This window comes from Sphaerodactylus townsendi, linkage group LG06 (genome assembly GCF_021028975.2).
Source record: "Sphaerodactylus townsendi isolate TG3544 linkage group LG06, MPM_Stown_v2.3, whole genome shotgun sequence".
Taxonomy (NCBI): Eukaryota; Metazoa; Chordata; class Lepidosauria; order Squamata; family Sphaerodactylidae; genus Sphaerodactylus; species Sphaerodactylus townsendi.
In genome coordinates, this window is record NC_059430.1 from 66880643 (window position 1) to 66904476 (window position 23834).

The window sequence follows — 23834 nt, forward strand, 5'->3', positions numbered from 1 at the left end:
ACAGTGAAATCTGTACTATTATAAAAAGGATGGAAATTACTACACTGATCCCTGACACTTCAAATTGAATGCCAGGCCCATAGGCTAATCATAATGTAAAGGCATGAATACTGTGCTATGGAACTTGCATTCTTCTTTCTGTTTGAAAAACTCATGTTAAAAGTTCAGAGAAGAGTTACACTTTAAAAGAAGCCCTTTATGAATTAATATACATGAATGCTATTGCTCTATTTGCTTCTAAATGAATAAAATAACTATACAAAACATTGAAATGAATATACAATAGACAAGAACCCCAACTAAATGATAACATTCATTATTTTTTATAAAAATGGTGTACTGGATGATGTCATTAGTATTTTCTATGAAAAAGAACTCAGGAGTTCCTGTCACACATAGCGTGGCATGATAAAGGCTCAAGATTCTCAGATCAACAATAATACAGTGAAGTGGAGTTCCCACCTGGAAAAAATGAACTCTTACAGTTGTCTCAGACTCAAAGACTTATTTATATTGGAGTATTTTCCAGACCTTCAGTTTCTTTTAATTGACATAGATGCTTGTTTCAACCACATGAGAATTTATGGGCACAAGCTAGGAAACGATCCAATGGGGTACTTACCATGCAAGGTTGGAGGATAGGAGGACATTCTGAGTGGGTGATTCCCAGCCTTTGAATCAGGGAGGCAGGATCAATTTTCTGTTCTACTTCCTGTTTCCTGTCTGGGAGTCACTTGCTCCAGTTGGAAATTTCCAATAGCAATTATTGCTAAAATTCCCTACTAAAGAACTTGAAAACTGTAACTTTAATATCCAGAGACAGAAAACAATGTATACCAATTACCAGCCAGTCTTGAATCTTTCATTTCTGGATAAGGTAATTGAGCAAGCAGTAGCAGATCAGCTCCAGAAATTCCTGGATGACACAGAGGTATTGGATCCCTTCCAGTCTGGTTTCTGCACTGGCCATGGAACAGAGACGGTTTTGGAGGCCTTCGTGGATGAACTCTGATCGAGGTGGTTTGGCGCTGCTGGTGTTAGATCGAGGTGGTTTGGCGCTGCTGGTGTTAGATCTCACCGCAATATTTGATAGAATAGATCACGACCTTATCGTCCACCACCTCTCTGAGATCAGAGTCCGTGGGACAGTCTTGAATTGGCTGTTCTTGTTTCTCCATGACCAGGGATGGCAAATGAAGTCGGGTGTAGAGAACTCCAAAAAGCACCTCATGATCTGTGGGGTGCCACAATAGGTGATCCTCTCCCCAATGCTTTTTAACATCTACATGTAGCCCCTGGTTAGTTTAGTTCAGAGTTTTGGGCTGCGGTGTCACCAGTATGTGGATGACACCCAGCTCGTGTTTACGATGGCAGGCCGTCTGGTCTCTGCCCCTGGGGCTCTCCAGCATTGTTTAGAGGCTGTGGTTGGCTGTTTGAGACCAAGCTGGCTAAAGCTGAATCCAGCGAAGACAGAGGTTCTGTGGGTGGGTTGGGGGGAGTGGCCAGTTGGCTTTTGCCTGCATATGCTGGATGGTGAGGTCCTGAATTTGGCCTTGTCAATCAAAAGCCTGGGGATGACTTTGGACTCAGCCTTGTTGCTGGAGGCCCAGGTCACCAAGACTACCCAGGTTGCTTTTTAACATCTGCATCAGGCATGGCAACTGGCTCTGTACCTCTCTCATTTTGACCTAGTCACAGTAATCCATGCAACGGTCACCTCCAGATTAGATTATTGTAACTCGCTATATACTGGCTTCCCTTATCTATGACATGGAAATTAAGGGTTGTTCAACATGTGGCAGCCAGGCTCCTTTTTGGAGCTCGAAGTGGAGACTGGATCATTCCAGTCCTGTATCAACTCCATTGGCTGCTGATCGAGTACCGGATCATATTCAAAGTGTTAGTGTTAACTTTTGAGGCTGTGAGTGGTCTTGGACCTGCATACCTATGGGACCGCTTCTCCCTATATTGCCCCATCAGGTCCCTCTGTTTGTCAGAGGGGAACCTGCTGGAGATCCCTGGCCCAGAGGAGGGAGATCCCTTAGGGCATCTATGAGGTCTGCCCCTACCTGATAGAATAAGCTACTCAGGGAGATCAGGGCCCTGCAGGACTTGAATGAGTCCCACAGGGCCTGCAAGACAGGAATTTTCTGCCAGGCATTCCCATCTAGCCAGCTGGCCTAACTGTTATCATCACTGGCCTCCCGTGGGTGCAGTATAGGGGTGGGTTTTCTTGCCATGTGTTGGTTTACTGTTTTGACTGATGTTTTTATTGTTATTTTATTACATAACTTTTGCTGTTGTTGCCGCCCTGAGCCCTGCAAAATGGGGAGGGCGGGGTATAAATGGAAATATAAATATAAATAAAATAAATATAGGAAGGAACAGAATTAACACAGAACTAAGTACTAAACATGTTATCTGTTGATAATTATTCAGCAGTACTAGATTGATGACAGTGGGAGGGATCAAGATGCTCTCCTGTCCTCCAAGGAGAAGAAACCTTCACAGTAGGTACCCAATGGATCATTCTCTTTGAAGAACAGGAGGACATCCTGAGTCGGACCTCCCAGAGTAGTCCCCCAAACAGGGCAGCTTGTCAGATTAAGTTTCTACTATGTGTTGCAAGACTCCATGGCCAAAGGCCACATCTACTGAGCTAAATGTGTTACATCTGTAATGACTAACAAATGTGGAAATAGTCTTGCAGACTTCTTTTACTGAGGCATCTTTCAACAATGCGGCATTAGTTGCTGTGCTACAAATTGAATGCGCTGTGATACCTGGAGGAACTGGTAAGTTTTGTGCCATGTACACCTCTACAATACAGAACTTTAGGTTGGAACTGATGCCTGACTTGGACATAGCCATCCTTAAACTGGGAGGGCTGACAGAAATAAATAGACTGCCTTCGGGGATGAGGCGGCCTATATGTTTCATTGATGATGATGATGATGATGATGATGATGATGATGATGATGATGATGATGATGATAATGAGTTCATTTGAGGGAGATCCTCAATACCCTCCTAATGTCCACTTTGTTTCATGGTTTCTCCCTTAGATGGGAAGGATTCAGGGAAAACACTGGAAGACACAGCTCTTGTGATATGAGGAATTATTTGACAGCTTTTGGTTTAAAGGTGGGATCAGTCAGTCCTCTGTGCCACCGTGTGCTTATGAAATGCCCAAAAGCCTGGTTTGATGGATTGGGCTCCAAGCTCTGAGATGCATCTGCTGCCACTAAGAAAATGGTCTTCATTCAAATCCACTTGAGGTTGATCTCATGAATCAGCTTGAATGGAGGTCATGCTAAGGCTATTAAGACCATGTGAAGTCTCCACAGGGGGAAGTGATGTGCATGAGGGGGATTAAGCTGTGTTACCACTTTGATGAACCTTTGCATGTGAGGATGTTTAGCTATGCTCTCTCCATGGTATAGAGATATAACTGTTGCTAGACCATTATCTGGCACCTCAATGTGCTTCTAGAGAGACCAGAAGAATGTCCCTCCTGTAGGAATTCTAGTATTGCAGATCTTGTCGGGAGCTTTAGCAATTGTTCCAGAGCTATTGTAACGAACTGAGTCCATCTCCATACAAACTTTCACAGGCTACTTTCACCAGTCTGGGAGAAGCGCCAAGAACTAACAGATAAGACAAACAGTAAAACATCAGAACAGGTGGCAATCTGTAACTGATCAACATTCCAATCCCCTCTTCAGACCCATCTCCTTGAATTATGAGAACCATGGGCAACATGGCCAGTAAGGTGCTACTATGACCGTAGTCTCCATCACTCTGATCCATGTCACTAGTTTTGGTAGGACTGGAACTTGAGAGAAGGCATATAGTAGACCCTTGTGCCATGGAGAGATGAGGTCATCTGTTGCCTCTGTCTGGGAATGGTAGTACCTGGTAAAGAACCTTTTGATCTGATGGTTCTCTGGGGAGGGAGCTAGGATCAGTTGTCTGAAGTGAATTGTAATCATTTTGAAAAGGGATTTATGAAGTGCCATTCCAACTCCAGAATGTTCCTTCAACAGCCAATCTGCTGTGGTGCTGAGAACTCCCTCCACATACTGTGCTCATAGGGATAGCAGATTTGTTTTGGTCCATTGAAGGATACTTTCTTGTATAGTCAGGAAGATCTGGAGCCCCCTTGTGTCACTGGCTCAGAATCAGCCAGCCAGGAGTCCTCTGATGAGGAGCACTGGCAGGATGACTCCACTGTGTTGGAACCCCAATCAACTGAATCTCAAGCACAGCCAGAAGCCTCACAGGATGCAGGCAGACCTGGCCCAAGTCAAGAGCTGGAAGCCAGAGTGTTTGTAGAAGCACCTCCAGCCACTGAGGGCCAGCCTAGCAGTTCACCCAGCTCACCTGAGTCTGTAAGGCAGTTGAGAATTCACACCCTGACACTCTGGGAGCCTGGCAGGCCAGGCCAGGACACCTTGGTTGTTCACATACATTTTGGCTAACACATCCATCCCAACGAGAATATGTTTGAGACAAATGTGATCTTTGAATAGCTCTGACTTACAGCTGATTGATAGGAAGTTTGGAGTCTTAAGGTGACCAACTTCGTTGGGCCTATTGGCTGTCTGGTGATGTCCCCAGCCACCTAGGCTTGCATCTGTGAACATCTGGATTTGAAAGTAAACATGGAAGATTTTTCCCATCCTCAAGTTTTTCAGACATGCCCACCACCTTAGAGATTCCTTGACTACCCTTGGTACGAAAACTGCCTTTTCCTGACTGTGCATGATGTCCAAGTGGAAGGGACACAGGAACTGTTGCACTGTTATGGAGTGTAGTCATCCCCATTGAGTACAATCTATGATGGCTATCAAGGTGCTCATGAGCTTTGCCATTTGCATCAGGGAGAAGTACTTGCTCTTGATTACTGTTGTGGCCTTTGGTGGGCCCTAGCTTCCTGTACGAATAGTGTGCTCTTGGCTGTGTCTATTACAAGCCCAGATATTCCTAATGTTGTACAGGAGTGCTGGAACTCTTCTGGAAGTTCACTATGAACCTGTGTTCCTGTAGTGTGAGAATAGTCATGTGAGTGTCATAAATGGCCTTCTCCTTGAGGTTGGCTCAAATCAGAAGATCATCCAAATAAGAATGAATGTGTGTCCCTTCTCTTGGGGAGCCATGATGGGAGTGAGAAGAATCTTTGAAAATACTCTCGGAGCCATTGAGAGCCCACAGGGGAGTGCTCTGAAACAGTTATGCCAGCATCCTGATGTGAAGTGGATAAATTGGCAGTGTGATGGGAGGATGGGACATGTAAGTATGCTTCCTGAAGGTCCAAGAACGTTACGAAGTCCCCTGACTGAAAAGCTTCTGGTATAGAATGGAGCATTTCCATTCAGAAATAATGTAGTTTGATGTGCCTATTTAGGAACTTCAGATCTATCGCTGCTCTTCAGTCCCCATTTCTTTTGGAGACAGTAAAGAAGATGGAATAAATCCCAAAAACTTATTCTGTGGAGAAGACAGGTTCTATGACCCAGATCTCTATAAGGTTTTGAATGACTGCTTGAGTTTTCAGCAGTTTCTCCTGACATTTTGTCACTGGTGATTGCAGGAAGCGGGGGGGAAAGGTTGAAAACTGTAGAGAATATTTCTTGGCTACTGTCTCCAGGGTCCAGGCATCCAAATATTCATGGTTCCAGGCCTGATGGAATAGAAGCCTGCCCCCTCACACTGGAATGCTGGAATAGTTAGGATTTTAGTGTTGTCTTTTGAGCCCTAGTCAAAGTGTCTGGTGTTATAAGGTTTGTTGCCCAATGCCTCCAAAAGGACTGGTTGGAGTTATTCCAGTTCCGTCCTGTTATCCTTGGAATATCTAGGTCAGGTTCATTGGGACTGCTCAGAGGTCCTCTGTTGGTACAGCCCAATGACCTTGCCAAAGCCTTCTTTTTGTCCTTTGTTCCACAAGGACTTTCTCCAGTGAAGTGTCAAATAGCATGTCCCCCTGAATAAGATACACAGCTATGAAGGCCTTGGAGTGGAGGTCCTCCATCCAGGCTCTCAACCAGAGATTCCTGTCAGTCTTGACAACATGCCATCGCTCCTGAAGAAAATATGAATGAATCCAAAATGGCATCTGTTGTGAAATATGAGGTTTGAAAGATATGGTTGGTTCCCCTAAGAAGCTGACCATTAGATTCTTGTAGAAGCTGTAGGACTTTCCTGGCCCAAATGATGGCTGCCCTGGAAACCATGAAGGTGGTTGTGGAGACTTGAATTGCCATGGTCATGGCTTTGTGAACTTTCTTGAGTGAGAAGTCTGAACGTCTGTCCAAGGAATCCTTGACTGATCCCTCACCATCCTCAGAAACAAGGCCCCAGTCAACACTGGGGCATCCACCAAGGGATACCTGCAGCAACTTGTTGGCAAAGTCAGGGAGGGTTTACAGTTTCTTAACAAAGGAGGGGAAAATGTTTGTTGGCAGATGGTTTAGCCCCTTTCCTCTACAGCTGATTTTCAAAGAAAACAGGAAAGGGGAACCTTTTCTTTGTGGGTTCCTGAATAGGGGAAAACTCCTAATTACCCTCCAATCTGCCCCTTATGAGGGTTATGTGGAGTTGGGGTAGGATAGGAAACCTTTTTTTGTAGATCCAGAGCTGCCACGACTGGTAATCATCCTGCTTAAAGAAGTGCAGAGTTTCCTCAGGCAGGTTTCCTCATCGGAGATAAATTCTCCTTTCTTCCATTCGGAGATAAATTCTCCTTTCTCCCATTCGCCCCTTCACTGGGGGATAACTCTTGGTCCCCAAGAGATGCCACCCCACTTTCTTTGTCATAATGGGGAGCCATAGGGCTGCATGTCTGTCATCTAAGAGGGAAGGATATGAGCAGAAGGATGATCTACAGCTTTGACTTTTCATCCCAGGAATTGCCCTTTGCAAAAAGGAGAACATATTCTCCCTGAAGATGGCCACGTCCTGTTTCATGGATCTTCTAATAAAGGCAGAAATCTCCTTTGAGTTATACTGACTACTCATTACTAGACTGGTAGAACAGGGGCCATCAATGTTTGTAACTCTCTCTGATGCATCCTGCTCCAACCCGCTCTGCAGAGAGTCCTCCAGGCATCCGCAGGCAGCTTGCTCCTTTTCCCAGTGACTCAGGGGAGGGAGACAAAATGGTGGCTCCCTGTGGGCTAGAGGAGTGGCCTTTATCCTCCCTCTATGCTCCTGGGGGACATTCTCTGCCTGAAGGTGGACCAAGAAGTTGGTTCCCAGGCAGGGAGAGGCTTGCTGCGACGTCTGTTGCAGTGGCCAAAGGCAGGGCTTTCTTCTTTGCTTGAGAATGAGAGCCACTGGAGGAACTCTTTTCCGTTATTTTAGAAGTGCAGAAAGGTTTAGAGCAGGGGTGGCTGCTTCAAAGGCAAAGGAGAAAGCACAGAGGGAGGAAACAGGTGCAGCCTCATTCAAACTTAAAGAGGAGACAAGAAGGAAAGGGAAAGGAAACAACAGGAAAGGAAGGGAAAGGAAAAAATCAGCCAGATGGAGCCTACTCTGTAGTCTGCTCTCCCTTGCTGAGAAAACTGGAACAGATGATTCCCACACGGGAAACATGAAGTGGAACAGAAAATTGGTCCTGCTTACCCGATTCAAAAACTGGGAATTACCCACTCAGGACATCCTTCTACCCTTCAAGGAGAAAAATAGTTTTGTCTCAAATGAAATCAAAAAGTTCCAATGCCTCATCTTCAGTAAGTAAAGATCTAGTCAGGCTTTGATATGTATCAAAAATGGACTTCAAGGACTTATCACAATTACACTGATGTTCTGTTTCAGGCTACTAACTGCAACACATGAAAAGAGCTGGCTGGAAAGTCAGGTCCTTGCTCATCTCACAGCAAAGACTAGATATCACTTTTATGATTAGCAGAAAGCTCAGAAATGTATTTCTGAGTCAAATCACACACCGCTGAATTCATGTCCTGGAATTTCCTGTGTGGACAAGATACTCCAGAAGATGAATGACTACAATAGTTCAATATCCATATGCGCATAAAGTGAGTTCTAGTCTGAAATAAAATTGGAATATAAATAGTGCTATAGGAAGGTATATGTTCTGCTTTCCTAGATGGGTCTTTAAAGGGTGGCTAGTTCAGTGACTTTAGCTCAGTTTCAAAAATTGTGATGTCGCCCCGGAAACAAACATTTGGAAACTCATTGATCAAAACATTGTCATATTTGACCCTTGAGACATACACCCTCAGCCACTATCTACATTTATACTTCCCCCAAATAACTGAGAATTCAAGGTAGAAGAATGAGTTAAAAGAGTGGTCTGTAACTGACATTGTATTCCTAGAATAAAGAATAAATATGCTAAATATGATATTTCTAATATGCACCATCTCATTCCAAAGCTGGTCTACACTTTTGTTGCCCCTATCAATTGGCCATGCTGGCAGAGGCTGATGGAAATTGTAGTCCATGATCATCTGGAGAGCCGCAGGTTGCAGACCCCTGTTCTAGATGAAAGTCCAAAAGAGGGTCATAGACTGACGCCATAGCCTTCACAAGTTCACATATTATATATAGCAAATGCAGATACAATTTGAGTACAGTGGATTTTTTTTAATTACCTCCAATTCATGTACAGCTAAACATGTGGATTATACCCCAATTTTAACCAGGTATTGTAGCCTGCAGAGCAAAGTCTTGCAACAACCTTAGAAAATGGAGGCAGGGAGAATCCCTTCAGCAGCACACAAGATGTCGGGCACAAGCAGAAGATGAAACTGACCAGGCAATTTAAAGATTGGGCGGGGGAAAACCTCTTCCCTTCTGTGGAGAAATTGTCTTTTTTGCTTTAATTTTCTCCCAACTTGTTTGCAGCTGTTTTAGCTAAAGGTCACACCCCAGCTGTACATTATTTCCTTCATGGATAGAACTTTAACAATCCCTTTGAAATATTTGCACCTGATAGCAACAATGACTTTGCACAAAACTGTTTTGTTAATAAGGGTTAGAGGATGATTGGTCTGTTAATGCCACCTGACCAGTAGTTTCTGTATAACTGTACTTCAATATTCAAAGAACATCTTTCTTTCTCATTCTCATTCCTCTCTCTATGTGTCTGAGCGTAATTTTTTTCCAGGCATTTCGAATCCTAAGACTCTGCCATCCAGTTCTTATCAGCAATACTTTTATCTCTCTCTTTGGTTGCTGTTTGTTTTAAAGCTACGCTACCAATGTTTTATGTCATTATTTTAATCTTTAGCTATTTTTTCTAGTATTTTGCTTATTGAGCATGTGCTGTATTCAATAAACCTTAAAAATACTTTATTCACATTTTTTGCCTCCGAGTTTTTGTGTGCACCCTAAATCCTGACCCACGTTGGAGAAGTGGCTAGTCAGCACTTTCTCTACACCTTCTCTGATGCCTGTATTGTCCAGAAAATAAATGAGGCAGCTTTTTAAAAAATGTCCCCACAGCGACCTGTTTTGGGTGTGCAGAGTGAAATTAAGAAGTTGCCTCTTTCTAATGTCTTATTTGTGCTGGGAAAAGGAGAGGAAAAGAGGTAACAGATTAGCACTGAGATTTAATACTAAGATTCCAAGTGGATTCAAATCAAAAGGCTAAATGACTGATCTTTGGATTCAAAGTAGCTAATAGGAGGTCAAAGAAGCCAACAGGTGGTTTAAAGCAAACATTTGCATACTTTAATACTGCAACATTGATATGTAAGCATAATGCTCAAATATAACAGCTCTTAGAATTTAATAAATGAATGCATTACTACTAGCTTTAAAACAATACATGTCAAATATAGAAGAATGTTATTCAAATTAACATTAGGCGCACAAGTAAAGCAAACTTTTAATACCGTTTATCTACACAAGATTCACCATCCTGGTTTTTATAACTAATGCCATGCACAAGCTGATGAGTTAAAACATAGGTTTTTTTTTAATTGAAATATATTTCACAGTGACTCATGTTGTACATTATAACCATCTGTCATAGCAAGCACCTCCAAACACAGGCTCAGTTTAAAAGAAAAAGAAAGGAATGACAGAATTTGTAATCAACCATTCATTTTAGTAAATTAATTTTCCTTCTGGGACAATAGTTTTGGTACTGCCATTAACTCCACTAGAAGGAGAAACAGATCTATGACGAGCATTGGGATAGCTATTTCTCTTCAGGTGCTGGGATGGGGTGGGGTACACAAAACCACATAAAGTCCCCAGGTGAGGGTATTGAAGTTTACAAAGCACAATGTTTGATTTAGCAGAAACATTGAAATACTTTACATGGTGGAAAAGTCGCTCCAGTTCTAAAGACAGCTGTTAACGAACCCTCTGCCCTCACATGCCCCGAGGAGAATTTTCCCTCCAGAACTTCATCAGCTTATCCTTACAGACCCGAGAAGCCCTTCACTATGATTCTTTATTAAAATGTAGTGCATGAGTGATTTTAATTGAAAATCTAATTGTTTTCCTACCTTTAAACCAAAAATAAATATATGAGTGGGCTTCTCATACTCAGATTCCAAGGCACTATGCAGTAAGCAGAAGATGGTCGCTCTCTTTCCACACACTTTTCCTTGTCAGAAAATAAAACAAGTACCAAAGGCTTTTTAAGAGATTGAAAGATGAACTAGAACAATTTACTTTAAAAAAATAAAGAGGTTTGGCAAAGTGACTAATGTGAACAACAGGTGAGTTTATAAACAGGCAGTGTTTACACAGAATTGTTGTTTATTTGCTTTAACACTGATCCTAGTTATAGTTAGGCATTGGCATCCTTAGGCATTGACAATGTTACAGGTTACAGGTTTTTAACATTGCTTTCCAAAATATATTAACTTTCCATATAATATATACTTAGCATCCAGGTCTTCAAGACTACTTATACTGTTGTTCTTAGAACTTCTTTCTCTTTCTATCTGGTGAGAGATTCCTGTTTGCCCTCAGGCAAGACTATCATAAGACTTAACTAAACACTCTCAGGAATATTTTCCACTAGATCTGCACTTTTACATACTGGCAAAAATAATAAGATTTTCCGTTCTGATACCAACTGAAATTAAAGCCTCCTAGCTTATTTCCTTCAGTGTATCTCCCCAGGGAATATAAATATCACAGGTGGTTTAAGTGTTAAAATGCTATTCAGGAGACTCCGACCAGACTAACCTTGTCGGACTGAATTTTTTCGTCACAGAGATATAAGTTTTAACCAAGAGAATGGAGCAGTTCAGTCTCTGTCTCTCAAGTTCTCTCTGTCAGCAGCTCACAGTCACCAACCAACTTTCAGTTCTAACAGCACTAACTGAAACACTGGCCTTCTACTTGCAATCAGTCAGAAGCTGTTGAGGTTAACTCTTTGTTTTCAAGAGTCTCTGCTCTGGTTACCACTCAGCAAAGTCCTGGAATCTGTAGCCAAGTCAATTCCATCAAGAGGCATAATCTGCAACTGTGGGCATCACATTGCCTGGGAGATTTAAAAAAAACCTCCTTCATAAGTGAATCCAACATAACCTACCTTCAATTTCTGTACTTCAGATATTTTTTCTGAGGTTTCATTTCATATAAATCTGAAAACAGCAATTATTTGAGTTGGAAAGAAGTATCTATCTCAAAAAATATTTTATATAACACCATTATTAATAGAAGCAACTACCCTGGATTCACCTGGACTACATAAGTAGCAATAGGGCAGGCAGCAAGTAAAAAAAAAGCCTTCTAATTGGGTCCAGGATTGACCTTGTGGAGCCCAGTGCATGGGGATCCAGCTGCACCCCAGCAGGGGTGGTTTCTAAGCTTAAAATCTCTTCCACTGGTCTGCTCCTTCCTATTTGGCTGGATGTCACCAGGAGCTTGCCCCTCCTGCTCTCTCCTACATGCCCTTGTGCCTTACAAACCAAGCTTGCAGTTGCAACAGGGACACAGAAGGAGCAGCAATCCCCACAGCAGGGGACTTGTGTATCTAGTGTCAGCAGCCTGTGAAAGATCCCAGTGGCAGAAGAAGTTAGCAAGATGTACATTGGAGCAGCAGTGGGTCCCAGCAACAGCTGGACCTAGTAGTACCATTTGTGGTGGTGGGAGACAGGCCAAGACAACAGCCAGGAACAGGAATGACACATGGCGGGGGGGGGGGAGGATCCTGGCTCCTGGGAACTATTGCCAAGCAGCCCCAAAGTCCCTGACACCAAGGACAGGAAGAGGCCTCAGTCTCCCGAATCCAACATCTCAAGTAATTCCAGGCAAGACATTGTGCAAAGATGTGCACCTGCAAGGAAGAGTTGCACTAAGTGCCAAAAGTGGCAGAGGTTACTGAGGGATTGTGCAATGATGGGTCATCTAGTGAATCTTCTTCAGAAAAGGAGATGGTGGGGACCCACACTCCTGGTTTACCTACTTGGTCGCTCAAGTGCAGGGGGTCATCATAGGTAGGTCTCTAACCCTTCATTTTTTTCAGCTCTTATAGGGCAGCCCAAGGTCATATATATTGCTGGTCACAGCACTGTCACCTGGGTAGGGGTCTATGAGGCACTGTCAAGATAGAAAGCCCCCTTGAGACTTAGTGACTATCGACAGGTCAGTTGGATGAGTCACAGAGGAATATACTGGGCCTCTCTCCTGATCACCACGTTGGGTCAAGTCTTCAACCTTGGTTCCCCAATGACATTGCTATCCAACTCAGTAAGAACCATCTCGTAGGAAGGAAAGGGGTGAACCTCACCATTTCCATGGCTGCAGATCTTCAAATCATTACCTCTAGGCTCCCAAAGATAAAGTTATTATGGCCAGAACATTTGGAGCAGCAGGAGTGGCACTGGGCCCTCTCCAGGACAGAGTGGATTTGGCCAGGAAAAAAGACAACAATGCAGTAGGACAGCTCACCAAATTATTGGAAACTTCACTCATCTAGCACCTGCATATTACTTTCAAGGAGGCTACCCTGTTAAGAAAGGATGGTTTCAACCTTTCTGAATGATTAATGGACATCTCGCTTCATGGCATTCAGGCTGTTTTGTTATAGTCATGGGAACATGGGCAGGAGCTGAGCAGGTTGCCCTATTCTTATGACAGTCTGGGCATTATGACAGATCCATTGTGTGGGAGGCTGTGCCTATGTACCTGTCCACCCTATTTGGGAAGTCCTTTAAGGGATTTTGTGGTAGCACTACTCAGCTACCTGCTCAGGTGGCAAGGAAGCCACATAGCAACTTGTACCCAAGTGATAACCCAGGGTTTGCCACTCCACAGTTACTCCCTCAGCAGGTGGGCTGGGGGAATGAGGTTATACCAGGTGGCAGGCAGATTGCCTGATGCTGGATCCACCCCCATGTTTGATCAGTGCTCCTTCTGTTGTATTCAATATGGCTGCTTTCTCCCCAGTTTTATCAGCATAGTGATTTCCTCCTTGCACTCGTCCTACTGTTGCCCCCTGGGACCACAAGGATCAGCATGTTAATACAATCTCAAGGGATAAAAAAACAAAATAGGGAAGCTGTATTTGAAATACAGTAACAAAATTAAAGATTGGCTAAGTATAACAAAGACCAACTACACATTATGAATTTTCTGACATGCAATTCAGGCTTAAAATACAGTGGTGTGGATAGGCTATTTCGGATTAACTCTTTTCTCCTGTGTCATATTGCCAGATAGAAATAGGTCTCTTTCTCTCTCCCCCAGCTGCTATTAGACACTGTAGGAAAAATTATTGATTAAAACATTTTTTTTTGTCTGTACATGTGTGCACCAAATCTGATATCAGTTGGGCTATGGGAAGAAAGATAAAGATAAAACCCCGACACAGCACTATGTCTCCTGAGACTGCTTTATAAGCTTAAACTGCAGCTCAGAGATTTAAACACAGATCCCTAGCATCATGGCCCTAACATGTTTTACAGAAGTTACCAAGAACATCAATCTTTAAGGAACACAGCAAGCATAGTAGTATAAGAAAATTAGATGCAAGTATAAATATATTATAAAGCAAGCATAAAAGAAGAGATAAATCTATGCCTATTGGGAATAACTAGGTTGCTATGATATTTTAAAAATCAATAGCATATACTGGGAATTTTAAATTACCATGCACAGTGGGAAAACACAAACAGTTGCCACTTGGCAAGGTTTTACACACAGCAGATGACTGATAATTTGTACCTCATGCCAGGTCTGATTGACCAATAGGAGTCAATCACCTGGTCACTGACTTCTGACCTCACTAACTAATTAGCATGCATAACATTAACTCCTTCATTACCAGATTGCGTGACTGGAACTTGCCAAATATCAACAAAACCCTTCTCAAGTGTCAGTTACACAATCTTCATGCAAACACAAACTTTCACGAAGATTCCTAAACTTCATCTTGTCCAATGGCTTAGTAAAGATGTCAGCCACCATTTCTTCTGAACAACAGTACTTGATGCTGTTCAGTCCTGTCTGTGACATTTCTCTCATGGTGGTGATCTTGACCACAACGTGCTTGTTTCTTTTCTTACTGCCCTCACCATTCACTAGCAATGCACGCTTGATTGTCCTCACACAGGATGATTGGTATAGGTCAGGGGTAGGGAACCTGCGGCTCTCCAGATGTTCAGGAACTACAATTCCCATCAGCCCCTACCAGCATGGCCAATTGGCCATGCTGGTAGGGGCTGATGGGAATTGTAGTTCCTGAACATCTGGAGAGCCGCAGGTTCCCTACCCCGGTATAGGTTCATCCACACCATCAGCAAATCAATGATCCATTCAATTTCCTTGCAAAGCAGCAATGCATTCAGCTTCTGTCGTTGATCTGGTAACCATAGTTTGCTTTTGACTTGTCTAACTTATTAAGTTGTTGCCATAGAAGAAAGCATTTCCACTTGTAGATTTACAATCCAACTGTTCTTTTGCCCAATCAGCATCCATGTATCCCACCAGTCGTGGATTATCACAGGGTGAAAACTTTAGTTTAAAGTCCACAGTGTCAGCGAGATGTCTGGTCATTCTTTTGACAGCTTCCCAATCATGTTGATTGGGTGAATTTGTCTTTCTGCTTAGAATTCAGACAGCTGCAGATATATCAGGCTTTGTGTGGAGAAAGTGGTGACCTACCACTTCTCAAAACGTGGGTTAGGACTTTAAAATGCACAACAAAAACTCAGAGGCTGAAACTTTAAATAAAATATTTTGGGGGTTTATTGAGAGCCACAACTTCTCAATAAACAAAATAATAGGAGGGAACAATCAAAGTTAAAATGACACCATAAACAACGGTAGAATAGCATGAAACTGCAAGCAAAGATCAAAACAGAAAATATTGCGAACCAAGCTGATCTGGCAGAGTTTAAGTTATTCAAAACAACTATGATAACATACAAGAAACAAAGATACGCTCAGGCAGTACAGAGTAACAGGCAATAGAAACAGAATGAAAAGAAAGGTAGATCTAGAGTGAGAGCATTGAAAGCAATTATACAAAATTATTGCTGAATTAGCATAAACGAACCAATCAGACTCTCACACCAATTTGCAAAGACAGCATAGTGTAAAAACATTGTTACCACCAGGTGTAATGTTTAAGGAAGGTCATTAAAGTCCTAATAAGAAGAAAATACTTTCAGCTGGGGTGTGACTTTTAGCTCAAACAGAATAGAATTAAAGCGATAAAGGCAATTTCTCCACACCTTGTGATATTATTCAGGTGCACGAGTTTTGTAATTGCTTCTCTATAGCAACTGCCATCTTCCAGTGGTTCGCCATCTTGTATACTCAGGTATCCAGGATCCATTGGTGTGCTAACCCCTAAGAAGGGGTTAACTATGTGCATGTTAATTAGGTACTGAGGTCACAGTTCACTGATTAAGTCATTGGCTAGTTAGTCCGACATTGCCTAGGTGAGACCAAGCACGTAGGTCACAGGTTATAAAGTTATCTATGTTTCTTTGTCTCAGTCAGTCAGTCAGGCATATTTTCTAAGATGCTACAAGAAGATTCACCTTAAGAGGTGAATCTCTGCCTTGCTCATAGGCACCATGTGGGCTCACATGGGTCTGAATAAAGTAATTCAGTTAAAACTAGTTTAGAAAGCTATTTGTTGTTTTTATTCCATGTAACCCTTTTTACCTTTATTAGTAAGTAAACTGTTTTTATATACACACAGCAGCTGTCTCAAAGTCTCTTTTTTTTACTTTGCTAATAATCAAGTAATGATTTTTCCAACACTATCTTGTGGCTAATAAGCTACTAGAGAGCATGTGTAGAGAGTAACAAAGGATATATACCTGTTGCCTACGTGCAGATCTGCATGTATCTCATGCCAGGTCTGCTTGACCAATAGGGGTCAATCACCTGGTCACTGACTTCTGACCTCACTAATTAGCATGCATAACATTAACTCCTTCATTATTGGATTGTGTGACTGGCAAATACCAACAATTTTTTTTGCTGCCACACAGTTTTCTGAGTAGCAAAGGATGGGACCTTTCCCCACATCATACATGGGGTAAGTCACTGATATTAATAATTAGTGGCCTCAGATATGACTAAAATGTTCTTACAAAGGACTGTTTGTCTTCCCTGCTTTTTCCTCATGGCTTTCAGATTTCATAGTATGAAGTATTGTTTGTATGCTTTGAGAGATTAAGAGTATGTTTTTTTAAAAAAAATATTGACATATTGGTACTTCTGAGGAGTTCTTTTTTCCCCTTTACCAAAAAAACTGTACTCTACATTGTATAATCATACATTTGGTTGACTGTGTGCATATTTTAAAGCATACTCCATGGAAATGATAGCTACAAAGAAACCACACTTTCCTGCCATTATTGTTGGCCCATGGAGCTGTACTGGATGGTGAGAGGCCTTTTGGGATCTGGCGTGCACAAAAAGGTGGATTGCTTAGTGGCCTCCAGGACCATCTTGCTCAACATTTGTAGATAAAATCTCTCACATCCATCCACATAGGACCCTATGTTAGCACTGACATGATCAGATGCTGCCAGGGTGTCAACCTAAATTGTTTGATACGTTTTTCAGTTTATTTAGTCTGGCCATGTAGACAGGAGCCTTGGAAATTTGATGCCTCTCATCTGCCTATGTAATCCTTACACTTCCTAGTTAATTAAATCTTCCAAAGGGGTGCTGGCTGACTAGGTTCAAAAGGTAGTTAATGCTTAAAAGGTAGTTAATGCATCCTTAAGAGATGGAATAGTTGCCCCAGTCTTGTAGCAGGCTGTAGTGTGACCTCTTCTAAAGCCTATTCTTGATGCAGGAGATCCAAATGATTATTGACCAGTCTCAAATGCTCCATTCTTGACCAAGGTAAGAAAAGCTATACTGGAACAGAACAAGACCCATCAAGTCCAGAAGTCTGCGTACACAGTGGCAAACCAGGTGCCCCTAGGAATCCTGCAAACAAGATGACTGCAGAAGCATTATCCTGCCTGTGATCTACAACACTTAATATAATATGAATGCTCCTCTGATACTGGAGAGGATATGTATGCATCATAACTAGTATCCATTTTGACTAGTATCCCTATCTTCCATAAACATACAAGAAACCTGTCCACTCTTTCCACACCATGCATAATTTTATAGACCTCTGTCATATGTCTCCTTACCCATCTTTTTTTCTAAGCAGACAGGCTTAAGTGTTTTTACCACTCACCGTAGAGCAATTGCTCTAGCCTCCTGATCATTTGGTTGCTCTTTTCTGCAATGGCTGAAGATGATTCAAAGGGTAGTGGTTGGAAAATGCCAAGTTTCTCTGAATGAGGCAAATTGTTCAGATGGACAGAAAGATTGTGACTCTGTTGATCATCCTGAACCTCTCAGAAGTGTTTGAAACCATTAATCATGTCATTCTGACATTTGGGCTGCATAGTCACCAGTATGCAGACAACACTCAGCTGTATCTCACACTTCCAGCATATCCCAAGGAGTTTATAGAAACCATGAACTGGCACCTAGATTCAGATCTGGCCGATTAGCCACATGCCCTGGTTACATCCATATTAGATTACTGCCATGTGTTTTACATGGGGCAAACCTTGAGAAATGTTCACAAGCTTCAATTAGTACAAAAAGATGCAGCCAGCATGTGTCTTCCTAACTAATGTTTTAGTTTCTGTTTTTATGTTTTGTGTGCATTTTAACTCTGTTTTTAATTGTTTCAATGTGTGTTTGGGAGAGATGATTGTAATTATTTAAAATGTGGCTTTATTATGTTTGTTTTAAATTGTTAGTGATCTTGGTGGCATATGTAAGGGCAGAAAGGCAGCATACAACTTAAAAAATAAATAATATTTTCTATGTGAACCTTGAGGACAAGGTCACTTGTCTTTCATTTTGTCAGGCTATAGCACACTGTACACCATTAATGCCTTGTCCACATGTAGAGCTTGCCACAGATTTTCCCAGTGGCCAAACCTTGTTTCTTGGGAAATCATTCTACATACTTCCTTTACTCCCTCCCCTCCCCACCCCACCCCACCCCACTGCACTTTGTTTCGGGGGTTTCCCCCTTGTCTCTTCTGTTGCATTTATTTCACATGCTACTGCTGAAAAAATATTATTCCTGATGGTGGTGGGAATGCAGAAGTTGTAATGCAGAAAAACAACCTTTCCCCTCCTTTTTTTTCTTTTGTACAAGCATGCTAGCATTACTACACAGTTATATTTTAAAGTGGCAATTCAAACTGTCTCAGCTTCTATTTCTAGTATTGAGAACTACCAACCCAAAATGGAAGCTCCTGGAGCAGGCACCTTTACCTAAAGGAACAAAATGGAGCCCACACGCCCCACACACAACAAACCACATTTTTTCAGCCAAATTTGATCTGCAGTAATGTATGATCATTACTACAGCAGTTCCCACCTACATGTAGCAATTACTCCTAGTACTCTTTTCAGTTTCCCCAGCAATTCAGTATTCTATCACTGATAAAATTGCTCTACTTCAAAATTGCTCTCTGCCTTTACGTTACATTGCTAGTCTGATATGAAACTGACAAAGCTGATCCACTTGAACCTGCTTCTTTGCATCTCAGGCTCAATATTGTATCACCAGTTCATTATAACAAAGAGTAAAAATTTAAAAATTCCTTTTAAAAATGGGAGGGCGGGGAGAGAGAAAATGGCTGAAGGGGAGGTTTGATAACTACATAGGGCATGAATTGGGGACAGATGTTTGGTAAAGATGAAAAATAAAAACTGTTTCAACATGATTGCACACTCAAATGGATTGGGAAAAATTGCTGTTAATGTGCTTGAGAAAATAACAGAGGAGAAATGGAGGAAAATGTTTCTGGAACCAAACAAGGGGAAAATGTGTGGGGAAAAATGTAGCATTTGGTGCCAAGATATTTTGTAAATAACTTGTGTAGAAAAGACCAAAGACTCTTCAATGTCCTCTAAATCTACTCAACTGAAAGATGGCACAGAGAATGTACATGAGGATTTCAAATGACACACATTGGGTCTTGTTTTAACCTGTCATCTAGCCATCTAGTTCTATAAACAAGCAAACAAAAACAGGAAACAGGAAAAACAGGAGCAGCAGTGGCATAGGAAGTTAAGAGCTCGTGTATCTAATCTGGAGGAACCGGGTTTGATTCCCAGCTCTGCTGCCTGAGCTGTGGAGGCTTATCTGGGGAATTCAGATTAGCCTGTACACTCCCACACATGCCAGCTGGGTGACCTTGGGCTAGTCACAGCTTCTCGGAGCTGTCTCAGCCCCACCTACCTCACCGGGTGTTTGTTGTGAAGGGGGAAGGGCAAGGAGATTGTAAGCCCTTTTGAGTCTCCTACAAGAGAGAAAGGGGGATATAAATCCAAAAAAAGAAAAAGAAAAGAAAGAAAAGGAATAAGAGGTAAATTTACAGCAATGCATGAAGGGATAGATAGAACTAACCTCTTAACCCCATAGCAACCAATTTGTGAACTAGAGGCAGAACAAAAACAACGGCAGATTGTCAACAAGCCAGTCACTGAATAAACAAACTTCCCCAAATTTTCTCTGTGGTAAGTTGGAGATATGTACTCACTCAAGCACATTCTCAAATTAGATTGTTCACAACATGCCATCTAGAAATATGCTGCAAGTCTGGGAAATCTCTTTAAGAAAGATACCACATACCCCTTCTCAGAGTCTTACCTGAAATGCAAATGATGTTAGATCAAAGCTTCAAAAATTAATAAGGTTATAGAAAAGTTTGAAGATGCCAGATGAAAATAGAAATGTCTGATTTAGCTTTCAATGATGCTTCCCATTCATAATAAATATCTGTCTTCTACAGATACTCTCCATCAATAAACAAATTAAGAACCCCAGGAGTACATCTGCAGCATGTACAATAAACAGCTGTTTACACCTAACTAAACTGACAATTTTAACATCAAATGGCAAAGACTCAAAAATAGCTTTCATCACCCTCCTGTAGAACTAAACAAATGTAGCATTTTGTTTTTGTTCAACAACATTTTGAAAGATATATATATAAAGAACAAATAATTTCTAGTTGATGCAGCATTTTTCACCAGAGAGAACAAAAAGATAGCTCTAGAAAATTTCAGAACTTAAACTTGCTGAAGAAACAAACACTGGAATTGAGTGAGTTCAGGACACAAGTCAGCTAAAGAAAAAAGCATCTGAATATAGGTCCATGGTGGCGAACCTTTGGCATGGCCAATTGGCCATGCTGGCAGGGGCTGATGGGAATTGTAGTCCATAACATCTGGAGTGCCAAAGGTTCGCCACCACTGAGTGGTAGCATGCTGTTTTAAATGGGTGGATTTCTAGCATTCTCCTAGTAGTAGTAATTATGGCAGATACAGGGTTATGTGCAACTGGGACAGAGTCATATTTAAACAAACAGGTCTGACAATAATGATATGAAAGAGAAAGCTCCTGCAACTTATCTTGACGTATTGGAGCCTGCATGATTAACATGCATGTGTGACAGGTGTTGTAAGGAGGGGAACAAGGTGAGACTGAGTGAAAAAGCTGTCTGGATCCAACCTATGTCTCATTATTTGACTTACTTTACTCTACTACTAGACTGGGCATTCTTAAAGTTATTTCACAAGGAGTTCTTAAAATTGCAGTCCTAAAGGCAAGGGAGAGAGCAAGGCTGAAGGGGAAAACCAAGCTTTTATTGATTATAACTGCAGGAGCCACCCTACTGTCACCCAGTATCACCTTTTCCCCCCAGCCCTCCTGCTGGGGAGGGAGGAGAAAATGGCAAGCTCCAGGATCACACATGGGTGCTAGCCACTGAATAGTTTCCTTGCCATTTGGTGATGAGTACCATCCTATAGCCCCCAAGCTGGGCATGCTGATGTATGGCTCCACTTAAGGGAGTTCCCAGAATCATGGAGGCATACATGAATGCACAGCCTCCCCTCAAATGGATCCTGTCCAATGCCTAAACAGCCATAAGAGCAGGGTGAACTGCCCTGTTCCTGCCAAAACTTCTACGGCTACAACAAAGTAGCTCCATGGATGCTGTGAAGCCAGATATAGACCCCATTCTGTGAGGTGAATACCATCAGCTCTGAAGAGTACCACCTGCCTGAAAGTAATGTCCTCTGAATCCACCCAAGTCAAGGATGATGCAGTGATTCCTGATCTCAAACTTAATGTTGCAGGATAAGGCTTCTTCCCTCATAGGTACAGCAGAGAGGATATAGCCAGTAATTTGCCTCAAATGAAACCACAATCATACAAAACTATCCTGATTATAAGTAATCCATATGTCACACTTTTGGACACTCCAATTAAACATGAAAATGATGAAAAAAACAAAATTCAAATTGTATACCCTGATGGATGCATCTTAGTTATTACAATCCTCCATCTCCTCAAAATACCTTAAGATCACAATGGAGAACCTACTGAGAATTTCAACTTCGAGTGCAGTAACAAAATGAAAATGATAAATTCAAATGGATTGTTTTGGAAACCACCAAGTTAGCAAATTTGTGTATATTAAAGACTCTGTGTGCTGACTTACAAAAATGAATTATCCTTCCTGGTCTGTAATCACTTGAAGGGATTTCCATTTGCAGAGGTTTTTTGCCTCTTCCTTCCTGCTGCAGCATAAAATGCCCAAAGCTGTTCCTGGGGACAAGAAATCCCAAGAATACACGGGGAGATCTACAACAGGAGTAGGGAATGAGTTAAAATTGCTCCTCCTTCCATTCCTGGAAATCCTGGATCCAGTTTCCTATTTCAGTTCGAATAAAATTGTGATACTGCACTTATTTTAGTATTGTATTTTTCCTGTAACATGTAAATGTTCATTTACACTATTATGGACAGTTCTGCAACAAGAGTCAACCCCACATTGCAAAAGTGCAGTAACGACAACACACATTGCAATGAAGATGATAATTTACATCGTTCTTGGTATTACAGGAAAATTATTGTGAGTGGGGCTCTTTCATCCAATTGTAATTGAGGCGTCCACCTAACTGCCTGCTATATATGCTCTGTCAAATCTAGTAATGCCATTTTATTGCTAAAAATCTCACAAAAAGAAACAAGTTACCAAAAAGGAAACATTATGGTCTATTCCATTAAACACGGTAAAACTTTAAATCTCGCATAAAAATAGGTTATCCAATTACATGGTAAAAGCATCACTTTTTCATTGTCCAGCACACAATATATTTACAGGAAAATTATCAGAAACCTCTCAGCTGTATCAGAACTCAACCTTATATTTAGATGCAGTCATATATTACTGCTGATAATGTGATGTCAGTGAATAGATTGGAATTTTTCACTGTCCTTTATCAAGATAAATTGTTCTGTCAATAGCAAATGGCTGCCAAGTATTAACACTCTGCACACTATATGACTTTCCATTCCAAGCAAAAATTTGTATTTAATGCTTTTGCACAAAAACTACGGCCGTGACTATCCCTATTACCTATTTAACTACCTTTTAAAAGGAGGATTTATTTCTGCAAATTAGGACCTGGGCAACACAATGGTAACATGCATCATAAACTTTAAGTCAATACAATGCAGGACACTTTCAGTTTGAATGGGGAAATCTCTTCACTTGGACATCCAATAATATTATCAAGCTGTGGTGGGAGCAGCTGCTGAGAACAGAACTTTATCTTGGCCTGCTTCCATCTACACCACCATAGTGTCCCACAGTAGCAATTTGCTCATTGGTCTATTACTTTCAATAGGTATTCTAGTAATTGGCTATTTCACACTTGTAAGGCTTGAACTGGCAGAGGGCAAAGGCCAGGCAACCAGCCTGTCAGGGTCTAGCAAGCTGGTCATTCATCAATTATCATCATCCCTTACAGGAACAAAAGTATCTTCTAAAATCTTGTTGGCTTAGGTCAGATACGATGCCTGAGCAATTCAACCCCAAACTATACTAACTCTTTATATGAAGAACAAGGAGGTCGCCAAGGAGTGACTAATATATTTGTTACCTGGAAAATGTTTAGAACCAGAGGATAAATAATGAGGGAAGGGAAATGGAAGGTCCTTACACATTGAGAATATCAGCAGTGCAGATTTCCATGGCCATCTTCTGTTCTATATACAACACTACACTCACTTCTGAGCACTATTTGGATTAGTTAAGCATAATTTCTTACACGATGCTATTTTATTACAAGAAAGGTACACAAAATTCCATAAATACAATGTAATTCTAGAATCAGTTTGAAGAATGTTTTGCCCAAATATGAAAATGCTAAAGATAATTTGTAAATTAACAGTAACAATGATTATTCCCCAATCCCAGAACATTTATAAAATCATACAGCTTAACCCTAATGGACATTTAACACCAGGATTTGATTCTTAAACCAGAGTT